Raw genomic sequence first — 16,549 nt, forward strand, 5'->3', positions numbered from 1 at the left:
TTAAACAGAGAGGTGAGGTACATGGTCAAGTGAGTTATGGCTGGGAGGTGGGGGTGAGCCTGCAGTGAGCAGAGCTCCGTAGCAGGGTGCTGGGGCTGCTGCTCTGCACTGTATCCCCTGCAAGGGCTGGGTGGGATGGGGAGGGGAGCGGGGGCTTTCTGCTCAGCAGGAGGCTCTTCTGGGGTAGTTATCACCAGAACATGTAATGAGCGTGCCTGCTGGGGTGGAACGTGCTATATCTTCTGGAAGCAGAAAATTTTGCTTCTCGTGCCGTCTGACTTGCATCTCTCCTGAGCATTAAGATTAGCTCAGAGAGAAGTGTTTGGGAAGGAAAATTTAAGTGCAAAACTGCTTACTTGGTATTTTTTTTTTTAAAGTGCAGGGGAAGGAGGCAGTGTATTTGTGGACCTTGAGTTTCTGACACATGATGATGCTAAAGTACATGTGTGATGTTTCTTCCGTTGACATCTTAAAAATGCAAAGTCAGCACTGGCCAGGATGCAGATAAGCGTGGAGCTGATGAATGCTTGCATGGGAGAAGCTTAGCTGGAAACCATATGGGCAATAAAAAGGCTGAGAGCACCGCAAGCAGGTACTTCTGCAGCAAGATCCATGTTAAACAGGGCTCTTGCTGCTTAGCCTTGGTGCAGGGGTAGTGCAGCCTGGCCGTACCCAAAGCAGCTTGGTTAATCCTTGTCTGGCTTGGCTTCAAATTGGCATTCAGTGCTCGTGGCATCTCATATCGATTGTGTAAGATGCACAAATGATCTGCTGTTAGCCTCTGCCTTGCACAAACCCTGAATGCCCGCTCTGCACTGGAGCAAACGAATAATTGAGAAGATCGCCGCTGCTCTCCAGGACACGTGCGCTCTCCTGGATGCAGAGGTTGACAAGTTGCATTAAGTGCAGGATGTTTTATTAATCACCAGAGTAAACTAAGACATAAAACCTCCAGAGCTCGCTGGCAGGAAGGCAAGTCACTGCTGCCCCAAGGCTGGAATAATTTATGCTCTTTTCTTTTAATGTACTGCCTTTTCCTGCAACTCCACAAGATTTAAAGCCCTTTGGAAAAGGGTGTGTGTTTGTGCATGGACTCCCAGCTCAGACAGTTCGAGCACCTCCTCTGGAGGGGTCACTGTGGTGTGTATCTGCTGAAGGAGAAGCTGACATCCGTCCCTGGGACACACAGGTTTTATGTAGAAGTGCAGCCAGCTAAGCGCGGAGCAAGGCTGACCACAGGAGTCAATGAGAGTTTTGCCACTGACCTTGAAGGATCCAGGATTTCACCCCTGACTATACAGTAGCTGATCCAGCCCTTTTGTTCATCAATCTCTTAGAGGAGAGCTTCCCCATAAATCGTGCCTTGAAAGAAAAGAATGGACCTGACCTCAGCGTCCTCCTGGTGCTGGGCCTAGCGAGGCCCGGAGCCTCCTCGGTGCTGAGGGGCGCCCGGTGACTCGCAGCCACCTTCAGCTGCCACCGAGACGCAGGAATTCACAGGTCAGCTTCTACTGCCCGTTTTGACCAGCAGGCCTGTCCGTACGTCGAGGCACCGCTTGACAAAGTGAGAAATTATTTTTAACACGTTTGTACAGGGAGGTAACAGATACGGTAGAGGGAGAGAAGTGCGCTGCCTGCGGGCAGCCCCAGAGCTCCTCGTGGGCAAAGGGGACATTTTGGGGTGACGAACCCATCAGGTGTGGGCTGCTGGGGCCGGGACAGCCGTGCCCAGCCCCTGGGGCAGGGCAGGCTCTGCAGAACACCTTACGGACAGCGATCCTCAGTGCCGAGGAGATGGAGAGAGGGCCCCAGCAGCAGGGAAGGCTGCTCCCGCTTTGCCGACGGCGTTCTCGAGCTCTCACAACATCCTCAGAGTTCCTGGAAGTTTTTCCCCCGTTGGGAGCCCCCCGCTGACTTGTGGGCCTCTCGCTGGCAATTTGGGCAGAATCTTCTTTGTTCAAGGGCCTCCTGCTGCTCTTTTCTTTCCACATTCCCCCCACCCCCTTTCTCTTTTCTTTAAAAGCTTTATTGCGAAGCAATAAGTCGTTTCCCACCTCCGTGCCTCTCCATTCTCAGACCCCTCTCCTAAGTTACAGGAGCTTTTTCACCTATACATTTAGGTTGACCCCAATAACACTCACTGTTCTCAGCTTATGAAACAACCGGATTGAGAACTGGACAGTAAGGGAATCTGAAACCATAATATTTTATTTCTTTTACTTTTTAACAATCTCTGCTGGTGGGAGTGAGGGCTCTGCCGCTGCCCCTGCAGCATGGGTGCTTGCCATCAGTGCCCTGCGGGGGACTCGCGCTGCTGCATGTGATGGAGGGCTGGGGGCTCCAGTCCTGGTCACCCCTGTCAGGACTGAAAAAATGGTCAGACAGGGCTACTTGAAGTATATGTGTAAAATAAATCCAACCTTGCACATAATATTTTGTCCACTTCTCCATCCAGCAGCTTAGCTCCATCGGCTGGGTGAGCCCGGCAGCAGTGGGGCTCTCCTGCTCCCAGCTGCTCCTGCCCACGAGTGCCTCATTTTAGAAGCAGATAATGGGTGAAATTAAGGATGAAGCCAAGGCTTTCCAAAGGGATGCTTAGTCTGAAAGGAAAAAGCAGCCACACTAGGCTGTTCTCACCTCTGGGCTTTGCTGTCTGCCTAGGGTTTGGTGCAAAGGTGTTTATTTCTCAAGGCCCTGGGGGTGAAGGGAAAACAGGCAAGCCATGCGTGGAGGCTGCAGAGGTGCAGGGATGATGGGAGGTGGGAAAGGAGAGGCGTGCTTCCTTCTTCTGCCCCATTTCAGGGAGTGCTGTAATAACAAGGTGGCCAAAGCCGAAGGGATGGCAGTGGGGCTGGTGTCAGGGTTGCTCACCATGGTGATCCACGGGTCTCTGTGCTGTGGGCGGGGAAGCACCTTGCTGTAATAGGGCTGTGTGTTAATTTGGGTGGAATAAATGGGCCAGTAGAGTCAAAATCTGAGTGAGTCTCTGGGTGCAGTGCGAAGCAGTTACCTGAGGTCCAGGGCATGAAATCCTAAAAGCTTCACTTGCCTCTTTCCAGAGTAACCATTGCCATTACAAATCCTTTGCTCCTTTCACTAAAGCTACAGTGAAAAGAAAATAGGCTTCAAAATTTCAGAGGTAAAGCACGTAAATTGGAGAAGCTAGCTGCAGAAGGTTACAGCGGCGCCCTTTTGGGGCAGTCTTATTAAAATCTCACAGCGTGTCACTTAGGACCAAGCCATACAAGCCTCCAAAAGCAGGAGGGAAGAACTAAGGTAGGCAATGTGGTTTGCACCTATTTAGCAGACCAGAAGCACTGTTGTTATTTTGTCCTTGGTGAGGTCCCATTGCAGACACAGGACTGATGCTCCAGTCTCCTCCAGGCACAGCTCTGGGTGCAGTTACATAGATGCTGACCTTTCTTCTTGAGCTAGTTCAGGCTCCTTCCCATTTGTAGCCTTTAAAGGCAGTTTTCTGCATCAGTCCAAGGTGCACAGATAACCTGCTCAGCGGGAGACGTGGCCCTCCTGGGAAATCTGTGCTGGCTTCAGATAGACCTTAATTTATTTGATAAAAGCAAAAGTGTAAACAACCTAATCTCCCCTTCAGGCCTCACAAGTCCTTCTAATTATTAGCACCAGAAGGAAGCTGAGTTAGGTTCCTCCTCTACCAACCTTGGGAATTATATCCATCTCTAGGTCTCTCATTTATTTATTTATTTATTTATTTATTTATTTATTTACCAGTACCATGTTTGGGTCTATTTTGGCAATCAATAACAAATCCTTGCTCTTTGCTGGATGCTCCCAATTTGCTGGGGCTGGGAACACCACCGATGACTTCTGATGCTTTGTGGAAGTGTGTCCTGGGACCAGGGGTTTTTGGCTCACTGCTTACTAGTTTCTGTGCGTCTTGGGGAAAATAAAGGAGGATGAAAAGAAGGTATGCTGAGAACCTTTTTTTCTGGTGTCCTTTTATTCCTCTTCTTCATACCTCCCAGGAGAAGACTACTTTTTTCTTTCTCTTTTCTACTTTCTCCCTGGCCTCTTTTTATCTCGGAGGCTTTAATATCCAGAACTAAAAAAAAGGAAGTGAATGGAAGAGGTAAATCTCCAAAGTCTGGGCACTACAAAGCTGCTGAGTAAGATGGAGCTGTGTGCAAGTAATTGCAGGGGGATAAAGGAAGCCAGGCCTTGTTGCAGGGCACGGCTATTGGACACATGCTTCCTCTATCTTGTGACACTTCATGATATTCACAGAGTGTTTTGGTAGTCGGCTAGAGCCGTGGGGTGTATAGAAACCAGCTGTGTGAGTTTAGGAAATTCAGCTATCTGGACCCACAGGCTTGTACTTTTCCCCCGATATGAAAGGCTAAAGGTACATTTCCTATTGTACCCGTGGCCAGGCCCTTTTGTTTGCCATCTGTTTTGTCTCCAGAACTACTATGGACTCCTAAAGTCAACACTGGATCCACATTTCACATAGTAGAGGCCTTTTAAAAAGGCGCCTATGGCAAATCGGAGGCTCTTGAGCAACCCTATTGCTCAGGTAGTGACGTTCTTGCCCTGCTCCTGTGCAAAATGCTTCCTCTACAGTACTTGCAAGGACGCTTTCCCCTATCCTTCTTTTCTACTCGCTGCCTGGGCAACTTCCTGCTCTTTTCTCCTCTTTTCTTGCGTGAGCCTTCATTGCATCCCTCAGGTCTGCTTTGGATTTCTTCCTAAATAGTTCTATTTTTTTCTTTTTAATGTCTATTTTCATCTAAAAGCCCAAATCTAGCTCTTTATAGAAGACACAGGCAGGTTTCCGCTCTCCGTCCTTCTCCAGTGCAAAGTTCAGCCCCCAAAGAGGGAAGCTGACACAAGTCCACGCTTCTCATGGAGCTCAGGGCACAGCAGCGCTCTCTGGGAAGGGTGGAGGCAGCCGTGCCCCTTCTGTGACTTTCCCCTGGTGCGCTTACAAGGCGTGCTGTGGCCTGGGCACCAGCTGAGTGCCCCAGGGGCTTCTCGGGGCCTGGAGGTTCAGCATCCCCCGTTATTGTCATCTTCCCCTCCCTGCCCCTTTTCTGCCAACCCCTGCTTCTAAATGCAGAGGTTGGTGAGGCAGCGGAGACTGAAGAGTTTACAGATTTTTAGGCAGGCTGAAAGATAGCAGTGATAGGCACCAAGCCTGGCTTAGGTTTAGTGACACAGCTCGGCTGGGACCAAAAGATCCCATAAAACCTAAAGGGAAGATTTCCATCAGCCTTAATGGGCTTTTGGCTTTGACCTGATGTGGAAAGGCTCCCAGTGACTCCAGTGGGATCTATGTGCTGGTTTCATACATTGACAAAGTTAATCTTTTTTTTCAAAACAATAAAGAAAGATATCTTGAAGCACTCTTGTGCCTGGGCTCAAGGCAACTTGTGGCTGACTCCTGCTTTGGCAAAAAGGGCTCAAACTGCGAAGCTCCTTGGAGAATGTGGGTGCTTCAGACGAGGTGAGGTACAGCCCCTTGTCCTGTGCCCATCCTGGCCGGTCCTTTCAGGAGCTGCATTTGTCCGTGGCTGCTGGAAGTGGAGCATTTCCTAATATGTAACTTATTTCAGTGCTGTTCCAGAGGCTGCTGGAATGCAGGAGACTTCCAGAGTATTTTAATAAATACAAAAATTTAAAGCAAGTGCAGACATGCTGGTTCTTGCCAGCTCTCCTTCCTTTTTCATTCAGGGTGTGTGTTGCTTTTATTTTTTTCATGAAGTACCAGCTGAAGAAAGAGCAAAGCAAGATATAACACGGGTGGGATGGTAAACTCTCTGTTGTGAACCTAGTTTCCAGCAAGCTCCCAGAATTGTTGGTACCACGTCGTTCTGCCCTGCTGCAAGTGACCGGCCGAGCTTTCCCGCAGGAAGCGCCTGTGGGATTAGAGAGCAGAGATTTTGTGCAGAGCGCGTTTGGTTCTCTATCACCCCCGAATATAAAGGCCGGGTCAGTCACTTGTCAGCGATGCTGGGCATGAGGAGGATGCTCAGGGCCAGGTACCACGTGTACGTAGGTTCTCCCTCCTGGAAGAGGGATGAAGCCACGGTAACATCCCTGAGCCAGAAGCTAATCCATCCCCACGTGACCAGAAACTTATGCTCCAGAGCCACAGAAAGTAGCTTCCCCCCCCCCCACCTTGTCTCAAAGTTAATCCTGCCCAGAGCTGGTTCAGCACAGTCTCGCTTCCCTGGTATCTATAGGCATGGAGACTCAGCCATTCTGACATTTCTGGCTGCGAATCCTGCCCTTAGCAAACACACTTGATGCTGATACAAGGTCTCTTGGCTGCCTGTGCTCATATCCATCTGTCGCGGTGGCACCGTGCCCGCGAGCAAGATGGTGTGCTATATTTACTGGAGCATAGGTGCCAAGCGGACCAGATGTTTCCAGCAGGAACGTGAAGCGGGGAGGCAGGGTCCCTTTTAAAAGCACTGGCTCTCTTGGCAGCGCCTCGGGGCAGCAGCTCGTGGGGGCTCCTCTCCCATCCCTAAGGGCGCTTGCCAGGGGCGAGGCGACGTCGCCCCGGCCATCGCAGCCCGATGCTGAGCCAGCCCCGCGGCTGGTGCCTGCAGCAAGCGTCCTTGGGCTGCCACGGCCTGAGGCAGGAGGGCTCCATCCTCCTGCTGCCCTTGGGAATGGCCGTGCTGGTACCGAGGTGAGGAGAGCGTGTGATGATGCTCGGGGCTGCGTTTGGCAGCCGGGAGCGCAGCCCTCGGCGAGGTCTCAGGAGAGGCAGTAAATAAGATGTTATTTTCCTCTCTGCCTGAGCGATGACTTTCTGACAGCTGTGTGTGAGCCTTGCTGCAGTGCCTGATCACTGTCCCTTCTCCCCTTGGCTGTGCCAGGTCCAGTGGGGGTGATGGCAGCACCCCAATGGGAAGTGGCTTGTGGCAGTGGTGGCATGCAGGGTGCTGGGAAGGGCTGCTCTTCCACTGGTTGTTCTCGTTTTTCGAGCAAGCATTAAAAAAAAAAAAAAGGCATCAGTATCATTTGTGAGTGTTTTGGGAACCAACTCTCTGGTATCTGCTCTCACCAGCTACAGAAAAATCAGCCCTATAGGATTACTGGCTGCTTAAATCCAGGAATCAAGAGTGTTTGAAGTTCCTCTCTATTAACAAAATCCCTGGAGTTTTTTTCTTGATATCATTGTCAGGGAGATGTTGAGGTTTGAGATAGCCGTCCTGTAAGGAAGCCGGTTCAGCTATCAGATGGGGATGTGAATGAAATTTGTATGCCTTGAGTTTTTTCCTCCTGCTCGAAGAGTTGAGTAAGACAAATCCCAGGTAACTCAAAGAGCAGCTGCCTGTGGACACTTCCCGGCAGTAATGCCACTCTGCCTCAGAAGAAATGGGAGTCTTCAGGGTTACTTACCGGCAATAGAGAAAAACGCATTTAAAGAATGAGGGAAAAAAAAAAGCTAAAAGTTTAAGCCATTTTTGCAAAAAATCTGTCGGTTCTATATTTATTGTTCTGATTGACTTAAAAACCGAACTGCATCTGTGTTATTCCAATTAAGCAGCTCGGTGCTTCTGTGGTGTCGTAGCGAGCATCTTGTCATGAAGTCGAACTCTGGAAAATAGTTTTTAAGCTCCTGGGACCAAAACCTGTATTTTTATTGCTGTTGGCTGCTGCTGTTTGTGGAAGTTGGAGCAATGACCTGATAATTTGCCAATCACCACGAAACATGCGCTGCTTAACTTTTGTTCTTGGTGTCCCAAGTGAAATCTGCGCTGCTTGAGATGCTTCATGAAATATAGCAAAGCTTTTTAAATTTATGGGGAGTTGTGATAGACCTGGGAAGCTGACGCTGCTGGCTTACATACAGATGAAGCTGTCTTTTTCTTCAGTGCAAATAGCTGAACTTCGTGCCTCCAGTGTTAGCTAGTGCCAGGACTTATGAGGACAAAGCAAATATGCCGAGCCAACTTCAGAGCTTGCAGCATTTGTTTGTTTTTAAGTAGGGCTGGCCAGAAAACAAAGACTTTGTGATACTACTGTAGGGAGGTCTTGCGTTTTCTTACCTTAAATTTTGACAGCCTAGGAAACTTTAAAAAAAATTTTTTTTTAATAAAAACTGTTGAGAATTAGAGACCCATCTCCTCCAGACAGCAACCAGCCACAGAAGCAGAGGTGCTGTGGTGGGAGAGCTGTGACCGGAGCCGGGGTGAGGGTGAGCGTTTGAGCAGTGACGGGTCTTTGGGCATCTCAGCAGCTCTGCTCTGAGCCATCGCTTCACGCCGGCTACGGGAAATCCTCACCAGAGATGCTGCTAATCTGAGCTGATGCATTCCCCCCAAAATCCCCAGTTTCAAGAGATAAAAACATCACCCGCACGCGTGACTCATCTTTTTTAATTTTTTTTTTCCCCTTTCAAATTGATCGTGGAGCCTGTGTGTACTGCCGCTAAGGGAAAGCACCTCGGGCAGCCAAACGGAGGGGGCTTTTGGGGGAAGGAAGGGGCAAAAAGTCCTCAGCGAGTGAGGAGGCTGATGGGCATTGCTGGTCGGGGGCAGACAGACCCTGCTCACTGCACGGGATCCAAGTGTGACCGGCAAGGGGAGAGCTTGGGCGGGCTGGGAGGGCTCAGGAAGGTTTCTGACCTTCCCAAATAGACGAGGAAACCACCCCGTGAGGCTCGCCCCTGTCGGGAGAAGGCTGGAGAGAGGCTAAGGGTGAGAGGGGCTCCTCTCGGCCAAGCTACTGACAACCAGGTACAGCAACTCGGATCCTCGAGGTGTATTTAACGAGATTAAAGTTCCCTGTTTGCTCTCCCTTGCTCTCTTCCAGTCCTAATTAACTCCCGCTTAAGCTCCCCACACCCAGCCGTCGAGCTCCGCAGAGGCTTGGGGTCCCGCGGGTGGGTGGGTGCCTGTGGGGTGCCCCTGCCCTGAGATGAGGTACAGCGGCACCGCAGCACCTGCCCCCTTGTCTGCTGCTACTGCCATCAGAAGGCAGCATTTCGGAGCAGAGGGAATATATATGCATATAATATATATGTATATTTTTCCTCTCCCCACCCCTTTGTCTTCAGTGCCTCCCCTCCTCGGGGACTGGGCTCCTCGCTGTGGGGAGCACACCGGCTTGTTTTGGGGTACTTTCCTCTTGTGGCACGGCTGTGGGGATGATCTCTGACGGCAGAGAGGTGCTTTGTGCTGTCACCCTGTGCGCTGTGGGCACACGGGGTCCCCGGTTACCCATCGGGGTGTGGAGCAGCTGCCACACCAGTGTCCCTGGAGTGGGTGGGAGAGGAGCGGTGTCCTCAGGTCGGTGGCAGATGGAGGAGAGGAGGTGATGGAAGAGAAGTCACTCGGCTGTCTGTGTCCCCTGTGTCCCTCTGTCCCTCCCAGCAGCCGCTCATCCTCCCGCGGCTGGGACGTCCTGGGCTCTGCCGAAGGAGAAGCCACCTTTGAAGGGTATTTTTAACATCACCTTCCTAAAATGTAAAGGCTAAAATCTCCTGGCAGACAGAGAGCTATTCTTCTCTCTGATGAAGAAACTATTTCCTTGTACATCTGGTTCATATTTTTCTTTAGGTTTCTGCCAGAAACAATTCTGAAAACAAAACGCAGAGCAGAGTGAATGTATACATTCCTGAAGGATTCCTTCACCGCTCCTCTCTGACCCAAACCTACAGCCCTCCTTACCAACCTTTTTCATTTCTTTTTAATTAGTTTTCCTTTCAAAATGTGAAAACATATGGCCTGATTAGCTCTGGAACACTGCTGCCTGCATCATATAAAATGATCTACGTTTAGAAAATAATTACAGTGAATACAACAAGAAAAATATCCTGGTGCAGAAACTGTTTTTTTTTCCTACTTGTTTAAGCCCATTATCTCTCCAGTCAGATTTGTCTGGAAATCCTTATTAATGGCTGCATTACATGATTCTTGCTGCTCCGAAATGTTGTGTTTTTCTCAGAAATCCAGGTTTTAGCCCCCCAGAAGGGGAAGTGGTGCTGTTTGGAGACGTGGTTAGGCTCGGTGCGCAGCCCTGCGGCACCTTTCCTGCGCTGGCTGATGCCGCTGAAGTGCCGTGGACATGGTGCCAGGGCAGCATCAAGGGTGTGCGGCTGGCTGGGTAGGGGGTCAAAAACCAAAAGTAAACCAAAAAAAAAGCAACGGGAGAGAGGTATCCCAGTTCTGCTGTACCTAAACTGCAATAACTGAGAGGGACGGGATGGGAAATGGGTGGGTCGGCACGTCGGAGCGCCGTGAGCACCTGTGCACGGGATGAGCCCCGTGGTGCTGTCACAGCACCGAAGTGCTGCCCCTGTCGCTGCTGTTGGGGAGGAAAAGCCTTTGACAGCCATTGGCCTTCCCTAATTGGGAACAGAGGTTGTGCATTAAGAAAGAAATGTGTAGTCCCAAATTATTTATGTTCCTAGCGGGAGCAGCGCGGTTGCTGCTTTGCAGTCAGCCTCTGCTAGTGTTTTTTTTGCCAAGGTATCCAGAAAATGTCTGAGCTCAGACCACTCATTCTGCAGGCAACCCGACAGCAATGTTTGCAAACATCTTATCGAGGGGGGCTTGCGTTGTTGCTGATACAGAGAAAAAAGTCTGGGTGGGGAGTAGGATCCCCTCTGGCCCCCCCGAAGAGCTCTCTAATTTCTGTTGGGGAAGAAATTCGGATTTCTTCAATTTCTAGCTTAGTTTCTTTGCAAAAAGAACGAGTGCAAAACGTCTGGGGGCTTTGTGAAGGCGGTCTGGGCTGATCGCTTTACTGGGAAAAATCTGGTCCTGTTCTAACTCGACCTGAGGAGGGAAGGGTTGGCTCACACGTTGCAGGCAGCACGGCAGCTGCGGGTCCATCCACGGAGCTCAGCGATGCTGCGGGGTGCTGAGCCCAGCCCTGCGAGGACCGGGGACTGCTCCCTGCCTCTCTGCAACTGAGAACCAACTGGTCTGGGCAGTGGGAAAAGAGCTAATTTGCCGTTTCATGTAGTTGCTGGGTCTCATTAGGCTCAGCTGGGCGGACGAGAGGTCAGGGCTCGCCGTGAGAGGGCCGGGAGGACCTGAGCTGCCATCAGCGGGGCCGCGGTTTCAGGTGGGGACGGAGGAGGGCAAGTGGTGGCGGCTGGAGTGTGACCCCACCAGCACGTTTCTGGTCACTTTTTAACCCAATATAGTTGTTTATTCAAACGTGCAAGCGCAGGGAGCTGTGCTCGCAGCAGGAGCGGGGCAGTCCTGGCTCGGACACGGTGTGGGGGCTGTGGGACGGGGCAGCCCTCTGCCACGGTGCTGAGCCAGAGCCCGCTGCCCTCCTGCAGAGAGCTGCTGCTTTCACGCTCCTTGTCGCTGCTCCCTCGTCCTGCTAAAAACTGAAATGACTGATTACAAAAATGGGAAAGGATTAAAATCGCTAAAAACAATGCAAAGGGAAGAAAATAGACGAGCTAGCAAGGGAACGGGCTTATCACTTCTTGAGCAAACAAACAAGTGAAAGCTAATTTTCCAAGCCAGCAATTGAATGATTAATGAACCACCTCGTGATTAACCCTTCATCACGAGCTCACCTCCTCCAGATAGCTGCTCTGCATGGCTCTTGCTCTCTTTCACATTGGAATAAAGATGCAGTTTGATGGTCATAAATCTGCAGCTCAGGTTGTATTTCAAAGGACTTTGACATAGCAGGGATATCTGGGGAAGGAAGAAAACATGTTGTAAAGATGTTCCAGATGTACAACGTGCAGCTTTGTCTCAAGCACCACCCGTTTGTATGTTTTTTTCCCAGCATGCCATCAAAATAACCTCTTTGACATAGGAACAACATTTTTAAAAATATGAACTTGTCTTTTTTACTGCATTTTGGTAAATGATTAATTTGCCTTATATTAACTTAAAATGAGCTCATTAAAAGATTTCTTTTTTTTTCTTTGAAAGCACTGCTCATTATACTATCATTTTAAGTAATTAAATCAGAATAAATGGCTCTGTGAAGCTATTTTAATGTAACATCTAATTATATCTGACCTAGACGCTGAACTATAATCATTAACTACATGAACTGTGTAATGTTCTGCAGACTCTTTAATAATTTATACAGGCTGGATTCAGCTGCGTGGCGTTGTAAGCTGAAGTCATTAGATACCACGCACCTGTAGTCTGCGGGGGGTTGCTGGTCAGAGGCTGATTTTTGGGCTGTTTTTCCCCAGCGCAGCATCAGGCTCGTGGAGCTGCCAGCTCGGTTTGGCCAGGCTGGGTGGCTTCTCCTTTATTTTGTGTACAAGGGTGGAGCACGTGTGTCCTGGGCATGTGTGTCTTGATGTTTCCTTCTGTTGGACTCTCTAATCAAGGTAATACATTTGCACCAGGTGTATTTAAGCTACATTAGACCATAACTTAGACATTTTTCCATGCGTGGCCACAGCACTCAGTTACAAGAAGCTTTGGCTTTTGCTAACAGTACCATTGCTGGTTCCCTTCCACTGAGGCTCAGGCTGTGCCTCCATTTTAAGCAAAATTTTCTCATCTGTTTGCATCCAGACTTCTGTTCCCTGAAAGACTCGCTCGTGTAAGAAGTACTCCTTAAAATAAGCGTGTGGGGGGAAGAAAGATAGGCTTGTGGGGCTCTGAACCTCCCCCTGCCTCAAACAGAAAGAGGGGTTGGGTGCTGCCATTGCCACGGATGGCCCGTCCATCCTCCCGTGTGTCGCCGCCGGGCTGGGCGCCTTGTGGAAGGGGACCACGAGCACCATGTTGCAGCCCATCCAAAAATTGCTGGTGCCACCTATTGGTGGAAAGCTGCCGGCTATAACGTGATTAATAACGTGATTAATGCACGCGGTCGTGCCCTCTGCACCTCGTTTCCCAGCGGGCGGGTGGGTCGAGCCGGTCCTGCTGTGAGTTTTGCCATCGGTGACCGGTGGCAAACGTGGCTCGCGTCCCTCGTGTACCTGCGGCGTGACTCGCAGGGCAGCGAGGTGGTGCGTGGCCCTGGGGGAGTGAGCAGGGAGCTGGGGAGGGCACAGCGAGCAGCCAGGCTTGGAGAAATGGGTGGTTTGGGGTGCGCCCGTGAGCCTGCTTGGCCTAGAGGTGGTGGGTGTTCCTCTGACCGTGGTCAGGACGTTGGGAGAAGGCAGTGCGTTGCAACGCGGAGATGGCGATGCTCGTGCGGGGCTCAGAGATGGGAAATCACCCCGAGATATCACCCGGAGAGGGATGCGGAGCCTGGGGGATTCTCCAGCCTCGCAACGGAGCTGAGCAAGAGCTGGATCCCTGCCTAGGGCCCTGCTTGCCGCTGCCTTGGTGCGTGAGACCTTTCACCAAGCCCCGATAGGCAACAAAAAGGCACGCTGGCCTCCTGCCTGGTGTGCTTAAGGAGTTTTATAGCTGTCATACGGCGCAGACCTATATTAGCATCAGGTTTAATGCTCCCGGGAAACATCCAGCCACAGCACTGACATCATGGACTAAAGGCTCCAAAGGTTCACTTGCTTAAGTGGCTATTTGTAACAGAGTCTTTTAATAAAACCTCGTTAAAGGGGAGCTCCTGCCTGAGCCTGGTTTCTGAGACAGCCGGACCAGAGCACCGAGGGCCAGCCTCGCCAGACATTTTGGGAGTGTGGGGGGAGCGAGCAGGCCCTGCAGGGACCCGGTCGGGGCTGGAGAGAAGCGCTGGGTATTGTGTGGGGGCTAATTCCTCTTGCTGGTGTTGGAAGGGCTGGTGGGAGGGAGACCAGAAGGGCTCAGGCTCATCCCCAGTTCCTCCTCCCCATCCTAATTGCTGATTATTTTAGCCCCCAAGCAAGGGGCAGAGGGTGCTCCCGAATTAAGCTGCAGGGATGTTGGTGCTCCCCCTACGCCGTGTTCCTGAGCCACGGCTTGCAAGGAGCAGCCCTGTGCCACCGCCACCACCGATGCTCTTGTGGCAGCCTGAACCTGAACCACAGACTGCACGCAGGGCTTTCTTATTTTCTGTTGCAGTTTGGCTGAGTCTTTTTTACCTTGTGCTTCAAGAATAATCTGAATTCTAGGGAAGAGGTTTTTTTTAACGCCTGTCTCCTCTGTAATTTTTCTGTCATGCCATGGAGAGGAGCTGCTTGAAAGATTTCAGCAAAGAAATTATTCTCTACTTCAATCCTAGTTTTTTGTTGTTTTTTTAAATACCTAAAAAATTACTCTTTGATGTGAAAATTATATGCACTTAGAGATATGCTAATATGAAAATGATTGGAGAAATGTTGAGCATGGAGAACAGCTCGTTTCCAGGCACTCTTCTTCCCCACCTGCATCTCAGACAACCTCGGTCTCATCCTTCCCCACGCAGGTCTCTGTCTAAAGCCACGTTATTTACGTTGCACAAGCTACTCCTCTTTTAAATAGGTATAAAAGCAGACGCTTCGTGTTTGTGTTAGGGGATTTTTTCTGTTTTCCAAGTGAAGGGTATGCCGGTTTGGTGACTCTTTAATGTGTGGCTTTGCCAGACAGATGGTGCTGAGGTACCAGCTCGGGCGATGTTTAAGGCACAGCTGCACTTTCTGGGGGCTGCACACCCAGCCTGAAGCCCTCATTGGTCACGGCAGAGCTAAAGCCCCTCCACCCCTGGTGCTGAGCAAGTTCAAAGTGGTCCCAAGCTCCCCCTGCTTTTCGTTTTGCATGGATAAAAGCTTGCTGCTGGCTGAGCTAACACTGCCGGCCTGGTCTGGTGTCCTTCTGCTTTCAGAGGTGTTCTGCCTGTAGGTCTTTACATATGCAAAATGTGATAAGCTGGGGAGAGCGGGATGACGGTAGAGCAGCAGCTGGGATCGTATCTTCATGCCTTCTTCCCTTGCTGGCTTCAAAAGTAGGATTTGGAGTCCGCAAAAGCAAGGCTGGTATCATCACAGCGAAGGAGGACTTTGTTTGCAGCAGGTGCCCTGCTGGGTGCCCGGTATGGCAGCTGAGATAGGAAGAGCTTCGCAGGAAGCCTGAGAAGTGGGAGATGCTTTTTGCCTGTGAAGCTACCGAGTCCTGAGGTTTAACGTGCCTCTGCTGGTGTCGCTCCCGTCCTTTAATGTCCCTACTGCATGGGGCCTGTTCCTTGCGGCTGCTGTCCTGGCAGCCACTCAACTCCAGCAAGTCGTGCTGGGGAGAAAACCCCCAAAGCCAGCCCAATATATCGATTTCCCAACTGTTTTGCTGAGCGGCTCCAAATCCATTGGTTACGGTGACGAATTCAAGGCTCCCCAGAGGACGAACCCGAATTCCACCGAAATTTGCAAACCACACTGTGTCACAGCTGCATCGCCTTGGTGTATTATGTGGTTCCAGATCTGCTCTGAGAGACATTAAAAACCCACACGAAATTTAAAATACACATTTCAAGAAGTGCAGTGCCTTCCCACGGGGATGGCACCTCAGGAGGGTCCCCAAAAATCGGAGTAGATGATGCAGGCAAGTGGGCTTTCCCTTTAACAGGTGTTAAGGGTGCAGGATACAGAGCCTCGTGGGGCTGGCAGCTTCTGCTCGGAGTTGCGTTACACGTCCATCCGAGACCAACAAAAGCTGGAATCCAGCAGCTGGGGGTGGACCTGCTCTTCACGCCTGGTTTCCACCGGAACCTCGCTGCAGGTTGGCTGTGTTTCTGGCACACGCTGAGGGCTCTCAGCTCGCCCCGATCCTGCAGCGTGGCTCAGATCCCCAGCCTGGAGCTTGCCCTTTGCTTTGCATCGGTGTTAAACGGACTGCCTAATCTAAAACTCGCGTGCAGATTTGAGGCGAAGCTTTTCTGCTTTTTGTCCTAAACTTAGATAACTTGGACACACGTGGGCAGCGTTTTAGTCCTGCCAAGGGGAGGAGAAACATGATTTTTTCCTCCAGCAAGGCCAGTTCTGAATGGGCTTGGCTTATTCCAGGGGGGAAATAATGCCCTAGGGTAAGGCACTGGAGAAACTGGCCCTATCTATGAAGCCTTATGGTAAATAAATCAATTGTAACAAGCTTTGACTTTCCCATGAACGTGCCAAAGTATGAAGCATGCTTGTACAGGGTTGCGTGAGTGGTTTTGAAAGCTTAGTGTTAGCTGTTGCGTGTAAGCAGTCCTGATCCTAGAATGCCTGGGTTTCACACGGGAATGAAGATATCCTGGCTCTTGGGAGACCATTAGAGGGAAGATATTTTAAGTGTCTAAGATGTGTGTGCTGTGAGTGTATGTAAAACTGCAGGTACTTGGAGCCTGTTACCAGCGCAGCAATGAATCAAAATAAATAAATGCAAATGTCCAGAAGAACAAAAGGAACATTAAACAGGCACTGCCTTCTTTGCTGGGAAACAGCAAAGTTTCAGAGTCCATAAATAAAAACCTTCTCCTAATCTAATAAATGTTCCTGAGGTAACTGGTAGAAATACCGAACTGGTCACTGGGTTGTAAGGGAGCATATTTCACTCCTGCCCAGCAAAAGGACCTGAAGCCTGTGCAGCTGAGTTGATTCATAGCCATTTGTAATGTCCCGGTTATCCCCAGTCGCAGCAGGTTTTGTGCAGCAAGCGCTCCACTATGTCAATGTCTTGTTAATATTTTAGGGGGAGCAGAGAACAAACAGATCATAGTT

General features: G+C 50.4%; 1 protein-coding gene across 1 annotated transcript in view; it reads left to right on the forward strand.

Annotated features, from left to right (window-relative positions):
* The first annotated feature begins 8,283 nt into the window (after positions 1-8,283).
* The window catches only part of LOC106035480 (uncharacterized), a 72,892-nt gene continuing 64,626 nt past the window's right edge, over positions 8,284-16,549 (forward strand). The window contains exon 1 of the mRNA XM_067003145.1: positions 8,284-9,431. The gene's annotated coding sequence lies outside the window, so the exon portion shown is untranslated. The remainder of the gene's footprint in view (positions 9,432-16,549) is intronic.

This window comes from Anser cygnoides, chromosome 10 (genome assembly GCF_040182565.1).
Source record: "Anser cygnoides isolate HZ-2024a breed goose chromosome 10, Taihu_goose_T2T_genome, whole genome shotgun sequence".
Lineage (NCBI taxonomy): Eukaryota > Metazoa > Chordata > Aves > Anseriformes > Anatidae > Anser > Anser cygnoides.